Here is a 20831-nt window from a genome sequence, read left to right on the forward strand (position 1 = left end):
AGTCCCTTTGCAAGAAATAGTGGTAGATTAACCTTGTTTGTGCTTATTATTCGAGAACGAAGATTCTCATTTGTATTGTGAAACCAATTGAAATGGTTTTCTATTGAGTACGCCACCAGAGCGATTTTAGGAACATTTTGAGGCTACAATTTAATCATAATGACGATAAATTTTAATCATACTTTTGCAGTAAGATATATCTTCTTAGCGTTAGTATGGCCCCTACGCTAATTTATTATCATCTCTGCGTTCCCTACGGAATTAGGAACAGCCTGCAAGTTGTGAATAATCAAAGCCTTTCCCGTTTTCAAAGTACTCACCATGGCCATAATTTAAAAATAACAGAATTTATAACCAACCACCGTCTAATAGAAAAATTCATCAGTGTTCATTAAAACGATAACGAGGCTTCTGTCACAATGATGTCATTGTTATGATCAATTCATGGTAATTCCTTTGATGATTTTTGTGTTTTTATAGAGCATTTTCAGTTTTATTAAAATTTTCACAATGAGGAGGTATATTCAGCCATGTGCCACTCGTGTTACAGACACGAAAAGAATTGAGCCATATAATTGTCAGCTAGCAGCAGATATTTCATAACTTTAAATTATCTCATCTTTTTTATGATTATATATATACATATACTGTTAAGAAGCAATATGTTTCATGAAATCCATAATCTCTGGCAAATAAATTTTCAATAAGGGACAGAACTAAGTTTAAATTTCTTCATTAGAGATACCAAAATCTATTGCATGACACCAAGTAGCCCTTACCATTGAAGTATGAAGTGAAACATATTTTGATACTGGCTGTCAATAGTGTAGTTGATATTGTAATAGGGATGACTGTGAGTCTTTATGGTAATGCCATTGAGAATGTATTCATTGCCATTTTAAATTGAATGGATGTTCAGAAATCACTGATTATGAACATAGCTTCACAGTCAAAAATTATAATTAGAGAAGAATGAATAAAGTTTGAATGACTTATGCATAACCCTACCACAGTTACTTCAAGGGCTCCTGCTATCCAATTATTAAATAAATGTACAGTTTGCAGCAAACCTTTCATACTTTACAAGTAGGCTGCATGTTGTTATAAAAATATGCATCTGTAACAAATATTGCAACTCTTTTTGGCTCATAGCTTGGGATGGGGGATCTATTCTTTATGTTAATACTATTTTTGCAAACCTTGTGTAAGAATAAGTTTTAAGTGCTAACATAACTAACTTCATATCTAATCAACAGCAAAGGCTTGTATTGTATTTAAGATTTAAGGAAAAGAGATGGGGTGCAAAGATATTAAAGTTGCTAGGTTCAATTTATAAAAAATCTGTCAAAAAACATATCTAATCAGAATGAAATCATTAAATTTCAACTCTCAGTGGTGTTTATGAATACTATACTATACATGTGATAGATATTTTCTTTTATTCTCAGCCCACAAAATATGAAGCTTTCATTGAACATGTTTTAAATATTTAGCAGAGTACTAAATTATACAAAGACAGTAGTGGATCCAGGATAGGGACAAGGGGGTTGGGCTAGGTGAGGTTAAAATTCCAGCTGTAGTGGAGGTTGGAAATAAACCACCATTCTATCTAGTGTAAAGTGGATGATACCCAAGGGGAGCAAATTGGAACCCCCCCCCCCCCATGTATCCGTCACTGTACAAATATACTGTTATTTATATAGCATTTAAAGAATTTATTTGTATCAAATGCAAAGCATAAGGATTCCATCATGATGACTCCTTCATTGCAACTGTCTTTTTGGGATATGGGTTTTCAATGGAATTATGTTGTTACATGGCGCCACAGTAAGTTATTAAGTTATTTTTTTACTACCTACTTCTGGGGGATATCCTTTTGAATGCTGTACCAAGTAATCTCTAAATCACCACACTGACATCACTCACTTATAATTAACGTATGTGCTTCCATTATCATAAATGCAATAATACGACTTCCCCACAGAATTTTATCATACCATGTTCTATTTATGAAGTGATTATAGAAGCAATTTCCCTTACATCCACTCCACTTTCATAAATCTATTAAGAAATTTGCCTTTGTGACATGAACATTCTCATAGACTGTTTCTCATTACATACGTTGCAGCTATGCATGTTAAAATATATCTCTAGTGATGCAGATTGGAGCGAGATAGATGAGACAGAGATAATCCTTGGAATAAATAAAAAGAGGAGAATTAAAGGGAAAATCATAGTACCAAAGTGCAAATAGAAGTCTGGTTAAGATACATGGAGTAAGGTTTGCCATGGAACTGGTATTTTTGACCCAGAAGGAGGATAAGAATAGAGGTACACAGGAATGTATAGATAATATTGACAGAGGAAAAGGAAGTAGGAATTGCTAGACCTGATAAGTGAGGTGAGGGAATTTTTGCAGGAGATGAATTAGATATAAATGATGTAGATGAAGTGTATATCAAGCTTGAAATGCTGACAACAGTGATTAAGGTAAGGATTTTGAGTAACAAGCAAGGGCAGGGAGACAATGGTTCTGGAATAAATGGAATAACCATGTATGTTACAAAGAACTACCTCAACCTTAATGAGTAGATCACTTCTAACAGTAAGTATTGGAATGAGATATTTAGTCATGCATTATTATAAGTGTTGATGATATTATACCTAATTGATTTTTTGAACGTATGTACTCATTAGTGACAGTTCAATGGATGGAGCATGAAAAAATTAATAAAAGCTACATATGGGATTGAACTCCCAAGAAACTAATGAGTGTACCAGATATGTGATGTAAATTGGCTGTTATAGGAATATGTCCTCACTTATCCTTTGAAGACTTATTAAACATATTAGTTAGTTAAACGTCGACAAGTAGTAGTAAGGGTTAATATTTTATGAAGAAACCATACCAAGGATCCCACTTAAGGCTTTGAAAGAGTTATTAGTAAAATTAGACATTGCAATATTTCCACTGATTTTATTATAATAAAACTCAGTGGAAATACTGCAACGTCTAATATTACTAATATGAAGAACTTCCACCTTATCTAGCCCAACATCATACAAGATACTTTGAAAGAGCTTATCGATGAAAAAATTTCAGTAGTCACTGATAAGCATGGAAAATAACGAATGGAATGGTGGTGAATGCAGTCATTTCCTGTAAATTCAACCTCATGAGCAAATACATATGTACACAGACAACAGCTTTCCCCAATAGCAAGCAAGAGTAGCCCAGCTGGCTCAATGTTGTAAGAAATACAACTGACTCTGATTGTTCATTCTAACATTCCCTTAGCAGACAATGCTTGAGAACCTCAATAAATATATTCCCTTAGCAGGCAATGCTTAAGAACCTTAAAATAATATTTCTTTGATTAATCTGGCTTTGATGTTCCATGAGTCTTCAGGTGCAAGGGTCCAAATTCTCTCCTTGAATTAAGGCTCAAATGTGTGGAATAAAACCAAACTTTTTCAGGATAAAGTATCGAATTGTTAACTTTCACTATATTAAAATATTCAAACCTGAAATAAGATAAGTATTGGTAACCAAATTGGCACTCTTATATTTTAACATGAGGTTCTAGATGGGCACCACTGATTCTATGGCTCTGAAACAACTTTTGATGGTAGATGCACCACTGATTCTATAGCTCTGAAGCTACTTTTGATGGTAGATAATTTGCTAGGAGGTTTTAATAGTACATAACCTGTGTTTGGCTACGAACAGCACTTAGGCAATAAAGTCGCAATTTTTTCCGTTGAAGGCTACACATTAGAACACTCGGAGACGAGAAGACTTCTCTTGCTTACGGTGCCTTTCCAAATCTTTTTCTATCAAAATAATGAGAGGTCATTACTTAGTCACAAAAAGTACAATAATTAGTATACTTCCACATTCTAAAGGCTCATTTGCCTCACAAATTCATTAATATGTCATACCATCTTATGAGCAAATCAGTCATTCTTACTTTTTTACCCACAAAAGCTGTATTGGTTGCATCAATTTGCCTTTCTCAGCTTCCAAAGAAAACTCAAACAGTATCTTGTATACATTACGTACGAAACGTGCAAAATCCTTTCTTTTTCACGCAATCTTTCACTTGCCTCACTTATTCCTACATATTTATCTCCAAGAAATACCAAGCCGTACACCAGATATTGTTAATGGACTTACCTACAATTTTTTTTTGTAGTACTTTGACAAACATATCTTTTGGAAAAGGAAATACGAAAATACTTTCACCTCATAACATATATACTCACAATTAATTATAAATTCTATAGTGACATCAAATGCTAGTAAATCAGAATGCAATCAGTAAGTACGATCTTTTTCTCTCTTTCGATTGCCAAATACGAAACTTTGCTGTTCTTCTAATTCAAACTGTCTTTGTAAACACCGACACATTTTAAATTCGTTGATGAAGTCAGCAAAACCAGGTAATAACAGATTTCTATACCTACACTCCTGTTACACCTCCTTCTTTCTCTCCGATATGTAATTCTAATATTTTTCATCAACTCACTTGGCTGGCACAAATCATAACAAACTCCTACACCGGCACAAATATTGCATAACTTCAACATTTTCAGGGGTTTGGCACACGATCTCCGACTGCAGTCCATAGAATAGACAATATTATTTATTGGATGATGATTATTATCAAACTTGAGATGTTTGTAAGGATTTCGTAGCGTATTCCGTAGAATACGTCGAATAGCATGAAAACAGTGGTCCGTTCCGGATATATCACCGGTCTTATGGAAATATTTCACTTATTAAATTGCTAGTATGGTGCTAAAAATATTGGAAATTGATTGCTGATATCGTAGATACGGATAAAAACGGAGGATGCTGCGCTTGGTCGATTATTTCTTCCGTATATTATCGCAGGGTACTTCAGCATTTCAAAACATCCGCCATTTTCAACAATTTAAACTTCACGTTAACCTTTTACCCAAGGGAAATCCATGGTTTAGCTTGACTACCACTTTAACGCTCAGATTTGACTTAACCATCGATTATAAAACAGAATTTTGGGACTTAACCGACGCTTAGCTTAAACTCCAGTTTAACCAGACATTATAAAACCGGCCCTAAGAGGAATAATGTTTTGAGCAGGGCCGGTTGTGGACATTTTTCTAGTACAAGCGAATAAAAATTCTCCCCTCTCAAAAATAACCTGAGAGGTAGTAGGATTAGTTCTCATCATTGGAGTGAGTAATAAGGCGCCCACATTTGTTGGGCGCCCAACGCGGCCGCGTATTTTCCTTACCGCTTAAACCGATCCTCGTTCAAAGGTATTACTCCCTCTTAAAATTATATCAGTTTTGTTAAATAAGCTATGAGATGAAGTTATACCCTCATATGAATCTTTCTATGTACCCCTGAAGATGGAATTCATAACATTCCGAAACGTTGACAAAGAATTACTTTGTAATAACCCAAACTGACAACCTAAACTCAACATTTTCAGTGGATATAAAATTAAGGAGGTCGATATGGAAGATGTCGTATAAATATAACATGTAGTTTCATCCCAACGAAAACTGTATCGGAGGAATTTAAGAAAAAGGAAAATGGAGACGGAGAGAGAGAAAAAAATTCGGTAGGAGGCGCGAGAGGTCACGGCGAAGGTGGTCATGGGAACCACGCGTTAACGGGTCTAAACAAAGTAGGCGCAAGGCGAAGAGGGAGGAGAATCAGATATGATTATGAGACCAGAAGTCTCACTCGAAACCACCGTATTTCCAAGAAGCTAAGAACTCCACATTTTGAACTTTCCAAATGGAAAAAGGTTAAATGAGAACAGAATTAAATAACGCATTGGGAATAATTTAATTTTGAACAACCAATGATACAATGGAATTATTCAAATTTTAGTACTTCAGTTTATGAGTACCCTCGAGAATAGATATAAAGTTGGAGGCTATATCACAGCGTATACCTCGTTGTTTACCCTTGCATTAGGAAATTAGTGACTGGTTAGCTGAATCAGGAGTCCAGTCGCAGCTTCCGTGACACGAAAATTCTTATCAATGGCTACCAGAGGGGGGAAAAAATCTTAAATTCGTGAAAATAGGAATTTTACCTATGGCTAAATAATGTACAGATTGTGTTAGGTTAGCCCTGTCGACGAATAGCCAATATCAACCCCAAACTATACCAAACAATACCAATCGCCGGCATCGGTGGCGGCGGAATAAAGTTCTTGCCTGCCAAACAGGAGGTCGCGGGTTCGAGTCCCGCCAGTTACCCTATCCAGCCAGGCTTAGCCCTATCCAGGGCATTGTGTTTTGTGTACGTTTAACTGTTAACATGTTAATTAACCTTATGTAAAAGGCCGTATGGAGCTGTTTTCGGTGGTATGGAATTAAATAGTTAAATAAATAAACCAGAATGCGTTCACTGTTGGGAAGAACTTCTCACTTGAGTAAAACATTCAGTCTGCCTCTCTTCAATGTCATATCCATGAACTGTGCTACGTCGCTCCTCTTTCCCGCTTAACAAATATTATTTCTTCATCACTGCTTTCAGTATCACTTTGATTAATGTTTCTAGGGATTTTGACTGAGTCGGGCTCTACATTTCTCCCTAAGTTACATTTCTCCGTCCTCAGGGATGATGAAAACGAGTGTTCAAGTGGCTTTTAAGTTGGGGGTGGTGGACACTCGATATCGGTATTCAGAAATCGGCATCAATCAGCCCTTAAATCGATGATGAAGTATTCCAATGAAACGTCGGCGAAAATAGAGAGCTTGAAATGGTCGCAATTCCCAAAAAGTTTCATCTTATCGATTCCAGAGGAAAGCATCAAATCATACTATCCACACCTTTTTGTAAGTAGAAATGAAGTGCCTAAGTTCTTGCGAGGGCTTCTGCAATGAGTGGTAGACGGTGATCATGGTTTCCAAGATTCCACCGAGTTGTTTGATTTCTGATGACGAACGTTTCGCTGGTAAACATATCGGAAGTTTTCTGACATCAAAATGTCGTCATCACAAATCAAACAACGCGAAGTAATTCCGGAAATCATTATCAGAGTCCCGGTGTGAACCCCGAGAGACCTTCAGTAATAAGTGGAAAACCATAGCATACATTCATCGCCTCCCTTCAACATTTCTTAACATTTTTATCCAACAAAAGGCATGGCGGGATAAGTATGGTGAATCAGAAGCAGGAAAACATCGAATCCTTTTAGTATCGCCTGAATCCTCAAAGTTGTGAAAGAGGATCTTGATAGGTTGGGGTAGTTTTGATTCCTTCCTTAAATTGCGTTTTTTGGTCCATTTAATCTGAATCCGGGATTTGCTGACAACATTTTGTGACAAAAAATTGAATTAAATGCGAAATAAAACTATTTTTATATTCTGGTTTCTGTTTACAACTCGTAATCCATCAATTTTTCACACCAACCTTGCCAATTCAAAATAAAATAAAATTTCCTTCAACGTAATCCATATAGTAATTTTTATCCGATAAAACGTGCGACTCCACCGCCATTTAAAATGGGCATCGTATGTGCCCCCCGCCCCCCGCGAAAACGTATTCCCTTATTAATTAAAAAAAACTATGTCGGTTGAGCTTTCAGCATTAGATAATTGTTTTCCGGGAAAATTTTTCAATTCTTTCCATGCCGTCAACTATTTAGCAAATTTAACTAAAAAACTTTGGATTTTCAAAACTATTTGTAAGTTATAAAAGCCTTGAGGATAAAGAAACTTCATGTAAATTAATTTTGAACTCAGAAAATATTTGCTGAAGGTCGAAAGATTCCTACTCATAGACAAAAAAACCTTAATATCAATGTTTAGCGAGTCTGCGTCACAAAACTGAGTTTTAAATCCTGAGATTGACCCAAACAACTTATCGAAGGAAGAATTCAATACTCCCAGAAAAAACTTCAGGCAAAACTACAGTTTGACCGAATTAAATTACTCATTCCTCCAATGGGCTATATACATAAGTGAGTGTTAATTCCTTTTCTAAGCCCACTTTTTGAATTCATTTTCCCCCCGAGTTTGTGGCTAATTTAAACTTGAGCCTTTGAGTAATTCAAACAATGATTTTGGCTAAAAATAGTTCAATGCTAAAATTGGCTGAACTAGAAGATATTTTTTATATCGATATTTTTTTCAATTTCGTATGTCACGTTCCGTCTTTTATTTTAGTGTCTTATAAATATTCTTCGTGAGGATACCATCCAGTCCTTCATATTAAACGCTAGCTTTTTTATGAATTATGGGTTATGAGGATCCATTTATGAGAGGTGAGAGGGATTGCTGGAATTTTCTCGTAAATCTCAAGAGCTTTAACTTTAAATTTAACTCCCTTTGAAAGGGGCAATGCCACCACTTTTACGAATGCAAATCTAGAAAAGTAATCAGCTGAATCGCTGGCGAAACATCGCGCGGATAAATTTATGTTCATACAACAATGCGCGAAAATAAAACCTCTGCATTTACTACGCAAGCCTGAGCTTGTTCTTTGTAGTTGTAACCATTAAAATCAAATATCTTGTAACCCAGGGCAAAGGAAATATATTCTTTTCATGAGCAAAAAAGGGGAGAATGATCCTTGACTGCCCATTAAAAAAGCAAACCCTAATTTCATTTAGCCGCTCTGGTGCTCATCCAAGAAAGATGAATAGGACTCGGCGCCGGTAGGTTGAGAAATGTCTCTCTGATTTACGAGATCTTATTTTTCGTTGGCCCAGTCATCGCGATTCACGGGAGTTGAAAAGGAGTTGCAAAATACATTTCTTTTAGCTATCAAAGTCCAACCACTCTCTCACAATAGTCCAGCCATGTGTTCCAAAATCGGTTATGTGCATACGTTGGCATGACATGAGGGGTTTTGCAAGGGATTCGGCAATTTTGAGTGACCAAGGTTACGGTAAAAATATCATCGTTGGAAAAATGAACAAATACGAAACAGGTGAGCTATTACTGAGTATTTAATGAAACGTATAAGTAAACTCAGAGTTTAATAGAATATTCCGGATAGTTAGAAATAACGGGTAAGATAAATTTTTAACGAGTATAAAACTTTCATTATTAAACGGGATCATAACAAAGAGAAAATTTTAGTAAATGTACGCATGAATAATTTTTGATAGACAATGGTGACTTATGCACAGAACATTATTTCCCTTTTTCACTAATAGTTTCCTGATGCAAATATTTTTTTTCTTCAATGTCAAGGTAAGCTATGCCTTACGAATAAATTCTCTCCGTTCTCCACCAAACGGTATATTTCTCACTCTGTCCCACTAATGCTAAATTTCTCCTTAGAATCATACTTTTCCAGGAAAACACTCTGTCGCAACAGCTCAAATTTCTTAGCGCGTATTCTGTCTCAAAAAACATAGGATTGCAGTAAGACAGGGCTAAAAACTGTTTCCAAGAATCATCAAGTCAATATGAAGACGGTTCCATTTATACTGCCTGTAAAATGTCATTATAAAAGCAACTTGATAACCGATAATGTAGTCGCTAATATTTCAACCATAGAGAGATCATTGGCTACGAATGAAATAGGAGATTAGATAACCATTTTACGGTTTTATTTATCATTCACCTGTTGGATGAAACTTGGAAAACTCTTATATCGGGAGATCTCAGGTCCAGTGTAGATCAAGGTAATGAATTTTTCTTCGCGATATTGCTTTCAAATTTTTGCACCTCTCGCTGTATTTCCACTTCGCATTAATTATTTTTTGTGATTATGTTTTTAACATTTTAATATCCCATTTTAAAAGCCATATATAGCCATATAGCCATTTTAATAGCAATTTTAATACCCATTCCCCAATCTGATATGTTACTCTGAATATCATTCTATGTAACAATCAGCACAAAAATATCGAAATAATTGACAATAAATGATAGTTAGGCAATGTAATTAGTTATGCGTCTTATAAAAAATAAGCCGTTAGCATCGAAGGTACTCCGTAGGTTAAGATAGGATGAAATGGAAGCTAGCAAATCAGTAACATACAAATTCCTCATTTTCTATTTTTTCTTCTGTTCTACCGTTTTTCAATCCTATCAATTGCGTATCTTTCTTCTCCCTATATTTTCTCCCTTCCAAGTGTGTTTACCCAACATACTTTCTTTATGGCGAATATCGGAACTACAGCACCACGAGACGAAAGTCCATTCGCACCCTCTACCGCTTCCAAGTCTAATAAACAGTTTACCCCATGCGCCGACTTTTTGGAGAACTTCCTCCATTGCTTCTGTTGGCTCCATTGTAGATTCTGCAGTCTCTAATGTACTAAATTACTCGTGAGTGGCATAGTACTAGTGTGGAATGGCACAAATATTACTTTGCCGTTATCATCTTAATTTATTTAAGAATTTAATTGCTGCCTTTATTTTCAATGCTTCACAGGTGACTACCGCCACATAAATAACTCTAATGAAATCTTCTCTCACAAATTATCCAGTGCGGCATAATAAATGTGTACTGCTTCAACTCTTGAGAAAAATATAAAGCCCTAAGTCTCACATTCCAGAGGATACCAGCGTGAGTACTCGTCAAGGCGTATAATTTTTCCGTCAAGGAATTTACGTTCTCCCGGGTACCGGTGGATAACTCAATAAGAGGACGTTTCAATACATCTCGACCGGCAGAATCATACCTCTTTTTTAACTTATAATCGTTTAAAACTTAAAACAGGCCTGTAAATTTTTTTATGAATGAGTTTCATTGTGAATATCCAATAGCTTCATCTGGGAATTGAACTAGGCATCTTTTGACAGTAACCATGCCTCTTATCAACCTAGACCACTACGTTCCACCTCAGTAAAATCATAACTTGATGCACGATTTCCACGAGGCAACAGAGCGATGTGTGAACTCTTTGTTACGGAGAGAACAAGAATAGAACAGACAAAATGATATATGGAGTACACCAGAGAAAGGAGAAAACAAATCCGAAACGGAAGAGCGAGGAGTGGGTTTATGAAAGGGAGCAGATGTAACGAAGGGAGAACTCTAGGAAGATGAGAAAAAAGGGTACAGTGGCGTCGTTAAGATTTGATGCGAAAAGAGGGACTATGAAGTGATGAGACAGTATAGGGGAAAAATACATGCTTCAATGGAGCAAGAGCGAAAACAAGAAGAAGAATACACTTTAGATTCTCAAAGAAAAAACTTTTCCGACGCGTAGTACAAGTTATCTGTCCATCCATCGATCCATTGTCACACTATTATCCTCAGTATAGTGTTTAAGGTCACTACCGACCGCGTTCCGTGGCTTAAATGACGATTTTCAAGATTTAATTTTCAAAATTTGGAAAAATCCATCGCAGTTAGAGAGTCCCGCATTGCATAGCTCAGACTTACCGCGCGAGCAAAAAATCGCTCTAATTTCCACGGACGGAAACTTTTTCCCGGATTCCTGCTTATTATTCTGTAAAAATTTCTACTGTACACTTTGTTGTTAATTTGTCGTGTCTCATATTTCTTAAACGAAAGATAAAGTCTACTTAATGTTATAACCGAGTACGCCATTTTCCATAGCAAAACCAGACAGATGTGAGCCAAAATCATTCAGAGTAATAGATTATATAGGCAAAGCAGCAGGTCAAGGGAAGTTTGCGTTTTTTTATTCCATAAATGTCATGCCACTGCAAGACCAACTGTCCAGATTCCAAGATTTTGGAAGAAAAATAAGATTGCGTGTGATTTTGAGAAATTGGTCATGTTTGGGTGTCTGTATCTCAGAGCCGGGTCGCATACACAACTGATAAAAACAAATAATTATTTACGCTTGGTTAAAAAAAAAGAAATCTTTGACTTTTACCGTTTTTGGACCATGGTCACTTTCGCAATAGCCACCGATTTTGTTTGGCTACGATTTTCAACGCATGACATGTGACTACTGATACTCAAATATTTCTAATTAATATTATTCCATGCGTTATCCAGACTGGTGAAATAAATGTGAAATGCTTTGAGTCTTGGGGAAAATATAAGTAAAACCCACAATCTAACATTCCCAAGTGGCTTAAATAGAAAAGAGAGATTTTCATTCGATATTAGGAGAGTGAAATGTAGGCTCAAAAGGGTAAATTTGAAAAAAAAACTATTATCACTCGTGCAATTAGTTTTATTTTACTAAATATTTAAAAAAGGATACCATAGCCAAATTAAGAATGAAAAAAGAGAACTGAAGTTAAAAGGGATAAATAAGCTGAGAATAAGAGGAAACGTCTCATATGTTGTAAATTAATAAGATTGAAAACTCTACTGAACTTAGCACGGTGTTCGTTGCATAACAGCGCCATGAGAATGAAACACAACTCCATAAGAATTTTATGCATTTACATAAGTTTGCAGCCCTTCATAATACCCTTTTAATGGTAAAATATCCTCAATCCTTTAACGTAAGGTTTGCTGAATTCGGCACATACCTGCAGAATCATTTTGCCTCAGAAGCTAAGTGAGTTATTCCACCATTGCCCATTATGATGTTATCGGCAAGTTCGTAGCTGCCGACAGTAATAAAAGTTAATACCAAGCGAGGTAAGATAAAACTCCGACTTCGATAGGAAAAAGTCGAAGCAAACCACGTTGAAGATCGTCTACTTAAGAGTGTTTTTCTTTCATTTTTTGGATTTCATAGGTATATTTTATGCGATTATAAAATTTATTTTGCATTCCTTATGGTTTTCTAAAATGTAATAAGTATGTAAGCATGACATTTTGATGTTTCAGATTATTTGAAATTGAAGGAAGAATTGGTGTGTGACCAATTTGTCCCTCTGGGATTCCACGGCAATATAACAATGTAAAACAATAAATCACTATCTAAACCTGATGTCTAATATTTCATAAATATACTTTATGATGTCATCGTATAAATTTAACCCTTTTACAGCTGCACCTTTGAATTTGTCCATCGACAAGGCCCTGAGACAAGAGCTACTACTGATAGGGAGAATTTTGAAGGGCGCGGGTGGGTGGTTCAAACTCGATTTTATTTTCACCTGAAAGGTCCGCAGGGTTTTACGGATTGAAAAACTTTGGATTTTCTTTTACTATGAACGCCAATGCAAAATGCAATTATTTTAAATGATGGTGGGTTGGAAGTACGGATGGTCGGATCGGATACCTCGGATCCAAATATCCGCAGATATTGCCCTTCATCGGATACATCGGATCCAAATTCGCGGAAGACATCGGATATGGATCCGAAATTTTAAGTAATAGCTTCAGTGAATACAACGCCCAATAAGGGTGGAAAGAGTTCCGATTCTTCTTCCGATCTTCGAATGCGCCGTCACATGCGATTCTTGTCCGACTCATGAACCGTTTTGTTTGAAAGCTCTCGCAGAGGTTACGTAGAAGAATTTCAGCCGGGGAAAATAAAAAAGGTAAAATACGACTGGCACATAGTGTGACTCTTCCCAAGAGATTGAACAATTATCGGGGGAATCTCAGCGTCGGGAATTTGAAAATGCATTTGGATCCGAAAATATCCAATCCGAAAGATCCGGCTCCGAAAATCAAGGATCCGATCCGAATCCGGATCCGAAAAAAATCCTGGATCCGTCCATCCCTAGTTGGAAGCGAACCCGAACATCGTCCCAGTTAAAAATATTTATAGGGGTGGCGGATAATTTAGAAAGGGGACATTTTATGGGGGGGTTAATTTTGAGGGGATGCACTTCAGACCGTACCTATCAAACATCTCGGGGGAGATTTGAATCCCTTTGACGCCCCTATATCCTATTGCTACAACCTTGGGAACGAAATGAAGAGAGAGATGTCAGTCAAGAGGGTCTCTATAATTCATTCGCACATTCGTTGGTTGATCTGACGCCCGAAAGACATCGAAGCGCATCGAGGAACCGACCAAGAAGACTCCGCGGCATAAACATTCGCAAATAGCCGAGGGGAGAACGGAGAGAGATGCTTACTTCTCAAAATCCTTCACTGGTTCACATAAAATATAAACAGAAACATATAAATAGAAATAAATCCTCCATCAAATCACCAGTAGCTTTGTCAGGGCCGCCCATTGGAAGGATAAGATTTTTCATGAAGAATTTGGCGAATCACCCCTATCTTTCCCCTATCCCACACTGAATTTCCCGTTTTAAATCGCGATAAGGTCTCTCATTTCGTCCATAAATCCAATTCTCTTCCCACCCCCTCCTTCCGCTTACCTACCATTCTTCCCCGAGGACTTGGTAAATATAATTTATGGGGTAAGATCTTAGATTCTCCCGGCGTATCAACAGCAGAAAGGTTTATCGGGTTTTCAACCGGGTAATTGGCTCCATGTCTCCTTGCGTTTCGAAGAGCGACATGCTCTTCATCCTCAGGGAATCTCCGAAAATAACGAATTAAATTAAAAATCGCTTGTGATTTTTAGTGTCACTAGTGTTTAGGATCACTAGTTATTATAAATCACTAGTGATCCTAATAGGACAGGTAAAAGGTAAACTTATTATTTTTCGTCCATTATTTCTCAATGCGTCACCTAATTATTATTTTAATTGGGCCTGAGTGATGAAAGTTAAACTTCTGAAACTTTGCTACTCGTTTGAAACTGAAAATTTAACGTCTAAACGTCAGGAGATAATGAGCCAATTACACGGCGGATAACCCGAACAACCTCTCTGCATATAATTTGCGGTATCAACATTGTGATTGGAGATAAAAATAGTTTTTAAAAATCTAATATTATCAATCAACATATCTTATGTCCTGTATTAGCTCCCACATGAATTGTACTCTGGTAATGTTAGCCCCTATGGCAGAATGAAAACGATATATCTGTGACTTAGCGTCCACCCGACCATCAAGAACGACGTCCTAGAAGCTTTTGACGCAATGCCAGGAGTAAGAAGCAGAGGTAAAGGTTGACTCCGAAATACTTGAAATTTAGGAACCCTTCAGAGTGACTAGAACGACAATTCGTGGACAATTGAGAGCATATTGAAAACATTTTCTCACTTAAAAATGTATCATGGATGTTGAAGAAAACAGAAATAAGAGTTAGAAATGGCTAATATTAGAGAATAAAGGTTCATAATTTTAGCTTTTATAACTCCGACCGAGAGGAAGGTTGGAGAGAAATTCTGCGGCGACAGCGTTGGGTCTATATGACCCGAGAGGATTTATTAATGTATACAAGTTACATTCAGATAAATATTTTAGCAATTTACGATCCCCGTAATCTCATAATGTACTTTTCTCTTTCTTTCCATGACATTTATAAGTCCGGATATATGCACTATGTACGATAATTTAGCGTTTTGACCCGACGCGAGTGTTTAAGTCTTAATAATACCGCTCAACGACTCCTAGCGAGCCTTCGTAATACAATGTAACTGTTAAAACTGCCAAAACGACAACACATGAGAAATTTTCACTTAACTGTCGTAGACATAAAATTGCTCCTTAATCCTATTAAAACTAATGATTAGGTGACGCTTTGAGATATAACTTACGAAGGAAGTGAATAATTTTAACTTTTGCCTGTGAAAAATAGCATAGGTTTATTATACTCCTGAAATTTATTTCATTATTTTTAAAGCAGTAATATTGAGTTACGAGTTGTTTTTTGTAGACTCTTACTAATTACCTGTACCTATTCTCATTGAACCTACCAAATCTTATAGAATACTATTTTATTAGCATCCTTATACCAGAAAATCACTTCCAATATAGCTCCAGTAATTAAATCGTTGATTAACTCCTACATCTTTCCAGTTTACTTTCACGTCCGCGGCTATTTCTAAACGGAAATTAATCGCGACCCGTAAATAGAAAAGGCCATTTAATGGAAACTGATACATTCTTCACTTCCAGCAGAATTTCTTTTCGTTTTTTTTAATCTTCGACCGTGACCCAGAATGAATTGGCTGAGATCTTCTGAACCAAATGAAGTTAATTTTTTCACCGTCGAAAAAACTCTGGGTTGAGTGACTTTCCGATTTATCAAGAGGGATTACCCCCATTCACACCTGCTATCTGCTGAAGGGCAGCCAACCGCGACGAAAAATTGCTCATACTTTAACAACGCCAGATAAATTAAGGGAATAATACATTGAATCCAAATAATGAACGAAAATATATCCGTACAAAGCAAAGTTTGCACTTATCATACATACGATTATTTTCAAATAATCTGATTTCATTTTAATCAATTATTAAGTTACTAAAATAGAAAGTAATAAGGCCGAGATAAAAAATATTGCGTATAGACGGTTGATCTAGAAGAAGCCAATACGCATAAGGGCGATTTATTTCTCTCGGGTGTCTAAGCTGATGAGGTTTCCATGGTAGCCATAGTTTTGACTACAAAATAGAAAATAAATACTGTAAAACGTAAATATCACTATACATCGGAGCCCTGTGCAATATTTTAAAACTGAACGACGAGGAATCGTTCAGCTCTTTGGACACCCGATTCTTATGGACCACCTCACTTAGATAAAGACCCGGGAAAAATCACCCGGTAGTTTAACCGCGAAAGAGCGACGTTATTAATTAAACACTGCATGCTCGTCGATATGTTAGAACCGTAAAAAGTAAAAATATTGCATACTTTCTAGTACTGAGCGTTGACTGAAGAAGTGAAGGACATAAAAAAATAACCCACACATAAGAAACTCAACAGAGCTATCAATCATAAAAATCGACAAAAGGGATACGGAGGGGACCAAGATAAGAGGTTAGAGGAAGCAGTGGCGGATCTATGGGGGGGGGGGGGGGGGCTAAGGAGGCTAAAGCCCCCCCGTGGGTATCCAATTTACACTAGAGATTGGTAATTTTTCCGACCCCCACTACTACTGCAATTTTAACCCCCTAGCCCCCTTGTCCCTATTCCGGATCCGCCACTGGAAAGTACTTATGAGAGAAGGGATGCTGTAATCTATGAAAGAGGGAAGAATGTTGGAAAGACGGATAGAAAGATTTATGAACGGGATAAAAAGCATTAGAACACAATAAAAAAATGGCATTGGACAGTATGTCGCTCGAAAAGTGGTGGATATTTTTTCTACGTAACCTTATAAGACAACTATCATCAAATAAAATATTATAACCACCAATAAATTCACACCATAATTAATCGGCCTGCAACCGACTACCCATCGGCCATAAATGAAACTTTATCCCCGATTAAACTATAACCAACTATAATCAATAGGTTTGGACGGTTAGGGTCAATATCCGTATTCCCCCTTGCCAGGTACCTCTTGCGGGTTAATACAATGACATACATGTTTACATACTCAAAATATGACCCTAGCAAAAAAAAAACAAAAATATAAAATTACCTATAAAAGGTAACCTAGCAATAAAACTTGATTATAATGTTCAATAATAACGCTTTGCTGTTGACCGGAGTCGTTGATTAACAGCACTAGAATTCTGGAATTGTTATGCCTTCTCCGTGTTAGTATCTGTACAGATGTGTAGCCACTTTAGATAAAATGTAGGCTTCATTTAACCACCGCTAGAATTTATATTACAACAGGACGTGGGAAATCGAAAATCAGAAATAAAAAAACAAATGAAATCAAATACAAAACCCCCTCCTCTCTATTTGACGAAGTAATGCCTTCGCCACAGTTTCATGTATTTATTAAACCTTCCCTGGTTGGCCGCTACACTAATGCTTCCACCCCAATGGGGTGTGGCTATGCGGTGTGGTAAAGGCTATGATTAAAGCTTTAAAATAATCTTTTGAAATTTCTAGTATCAGTGGGCGTGGGAATTTGATTAATAACAATAAAAAATAGATAAAACCAAATTCGACCCACACCTCCTTAATTGACCACGTAGTATAAAATATAAATATAAAAAATGCACTTTCCCACAGTTATTTTAATGCGTACGACACAATTCGGCTCACATAGCCATCATCTGATACAAGACATCTTCACACTGGATAAAATCACATTTATATATTATGAGGAATAGGTATTTTTTAATTTTTATTTTAATACGGCGAACCTCCAATACATCTCGCCCGAAACGGTTGAATTTGGTCACGTAGTATTTTTCTGCAATCTCTATAAACAGCGGCCACACTAGCACGTGTCCGAAAGATGAATATGGGGATGTCGGGAACGGGGAGAAGGCGTGAAAGGAATCGGATGTTTTGGACGGGCGAAGATGGTGATGGAAGGAGGGTGGGAATAGGTGTGGTGAGGTATGGGAGAGGGGAACACGAATTCCTCGCGGAAAGATACAACGAGCACCGAAAAAAAGGCACTGAACTCGAGGAAAAAGTAGTGAATGAAGTCGGCGTTCAAGAGACGATTCCGGGAATGCATTCTTCTTCTTCTTCCTTCCAGGATTAGGCTACTAAGCCTGTTCCGGCTCCACATTTCCATCTTTTTCTTGGTCTTCCTGTACTTCTCTAGCCAAATTATTGATATTCCATTTAATTGTTTGTTTTGGAATTCTGTCATTTGGAATTCGAAGTATATGCTCCTCCCATCTGTGTTTGTAGTCTTGTTGTTTATCACTGACTACCTGGACACCCAGTTCATCTCTTATTTGAGTGTTACCTGAATTATATGTGAGTGGGAATGCATTACAACGCTCTTTTTCACGGATGAACCCTATAGTTTAATGCTCGAATATATGCTGAAGTTTAAGATGGATTTCATTGAGGAGAAGAAAACAGTAATTCTAACTCGTTCATATGCATTCGATTTAATGTGATTGTCGGACTGAAAAATGAAATTCCTGGAATATTGAATAATTCGGCTCCCTGAGAGGGAAATGGTCCTCATTCCATTCGAAAACGATGCCCTACAACGAAATCTGTCATGATAATCGATTCATTTTAAGAGGAATTTTCGGAAAAGTTTCTTTCTTTCTTTCATGACATAGGAGCTCAATGCACATTGCACAAGAATCTATTCTGTAGACTCAAGACACCACCTACACTATCAATTGCAAAATTTAGGCATTCTCTATACCGCTACCTGAAGTAATAGACTTATAAACTGCAATTTAACCTCGCCATCTCTATTCGTTATTAGAGTAAGTTTTATCATGCCAATCTAACACTTGATTGAATATTGCACGTTATTTCCGTATCGGAGCGTGTACTGAGCCGGGAGGGGACGTTGTAAACAGTATCAGAGAATGCTTGGCAAACGGAATAGAAATAGTTGAAAGGCCGAGTGGATCGACTTGTATACATTTCCTACTCCACGTGTGCATTCCCAGATTACCCTTTATTGAACGTCCTCTTTTACAGATTTTCTCTAATTCTTTTTTAGACACCAATGACCCTTTACCGCCACCTTCCTGACAGCCTGAATACTTATTAAATTCGCTATGCTGCAACTGAATGGGATCTATTTCCGCTGTATTGGATTCATAAATAACATCCACTACGTCCACAGATATAATTGGTAAGTGTAGCGTAGCAAAGAAGACAAGATTTCCCAAACTTTATCGGGAGAATACATAAATATAATATTTTTTTAAATCAAATCCCACTTCCAGCACCAAAACATCCCTTTTCTCACCTTTCGACTTTATAATTGTTCCGTGAGGTACATCCTTTCTATCCAGTAGAGGATTTTTTCCAAGCACGAGAGAGCTGCATATTACTTATATTCCTGTCACTCATTCACTGCCTATGGCTGTAACATACCTATTTTTTCATTTTTAATTTACCCTCAACCTACCTCAGCTATCCACATGCCTAAGTAATCGCTATGCTGCATCTGAATTGGATCTATTTCCGCTGTCTCGGATTCATAAATAATATTTGCTACGTACATAGATATGATTGGTAAATGCTGTGTAGCAAAGAAAACAAGATTTCCTATGACGAGAAGAGGAACGAGCCTCTACTGCACTCTCTCGAAGACAAATCATTTCAACGGCGAAGATATTGCGTGCTTAATCGCCGTTGCCAAGAAATCAGTTGCGAGGCAAGCAAATTTAGGATTTGCCTACGCCACACATCAGGATAATTAAATATTATAAAGTAGATTTTAAGTTAATGGTGCCAATATTTATGCCATTTAAAAGGCCGTACGAAGATACTCGAAAATGTAGTATACGAGCGATCTCTTTAATTAGGCCGAGAGTATATCTTGCTGATCTCTTAACAATGTTACAATGTAACAAAAGTAAACAACGAAGAGTTGTTAGCGATAACAAGGAGTCAAAGTGATGTTAGAAGATATTTCAACACTGCAAAGGGTGGGAAGAAAATATGATGATACAGGCAAAGGATAGCATTAAAGATTTCAATCAATGGCTAGATGGCTAGAATGAATAGTTAATCCCAGGTGGAAGTTCCCAGCGAATTATATATTTAAGGCATTTGCTTAACATTTTGAATAATAATAATAATAATAATGTCGTCTTTATTTCACATGCGAATTTAGGACTAGATAGTCCTCTCTTACAAATAACTCGTTTGACAATCACATACATCCAAGCCCTGGATGGTGGTCATACCACCCAGGCGGGATTCGAACCCGCGACCTCTAGGTTAGCAGCCGGCTTTACCCCGGCGCCACCGAGGCCGACAGATTGATTGAATGAATGAATGGGTATTTATGAAGATTTATCATGCTTCACACTAAGTCTTTCAAGTCAACATTTAGAAACCTGAAAATCTGAAAAGCCGAAAAATCCCGAGAAAACTTCTTTAATACAACCCAAAAGGAAAATGCAAAATCGTTTACACTAGAAGGGTTTTTGTCACACAACATGTACGCATCAAGTGACGTATTACTGATTAGCAGTCACACGATGGACAGTTTAGTGATATTGACAGTTTAGTCATATCACATTATGTTCACTTCCAAGGTATACAGTA

At 36.9% G+C, this 20831-nt stretch overlaps 1 protein-coding gene across 1 annotated transcript in view; it reads right to left on the minus strand.

The window, feature by feature from the left end:
* Positions 1-20831, minus strand: part of LOC124160213 (four and a half LIM domains protein 2) — a 772571-nt gene that overhangs the window by 751108 nt on the left and 632 nt on the right. The window lies entirely within an intron of this gene.

Source organism: Ischnura elegans, chromosome 6 (assembly GCF_921293095.1).
Source record: "Ischnura elegans chromosome 6, ioIscEleg1.1, whole genome shotgun sequence".
NCBI lineage: Eukaryota > Metazoa > Arthropoda > Insecta > Odonata > Coenagrionidae > Ischnura > Ischnura elegans.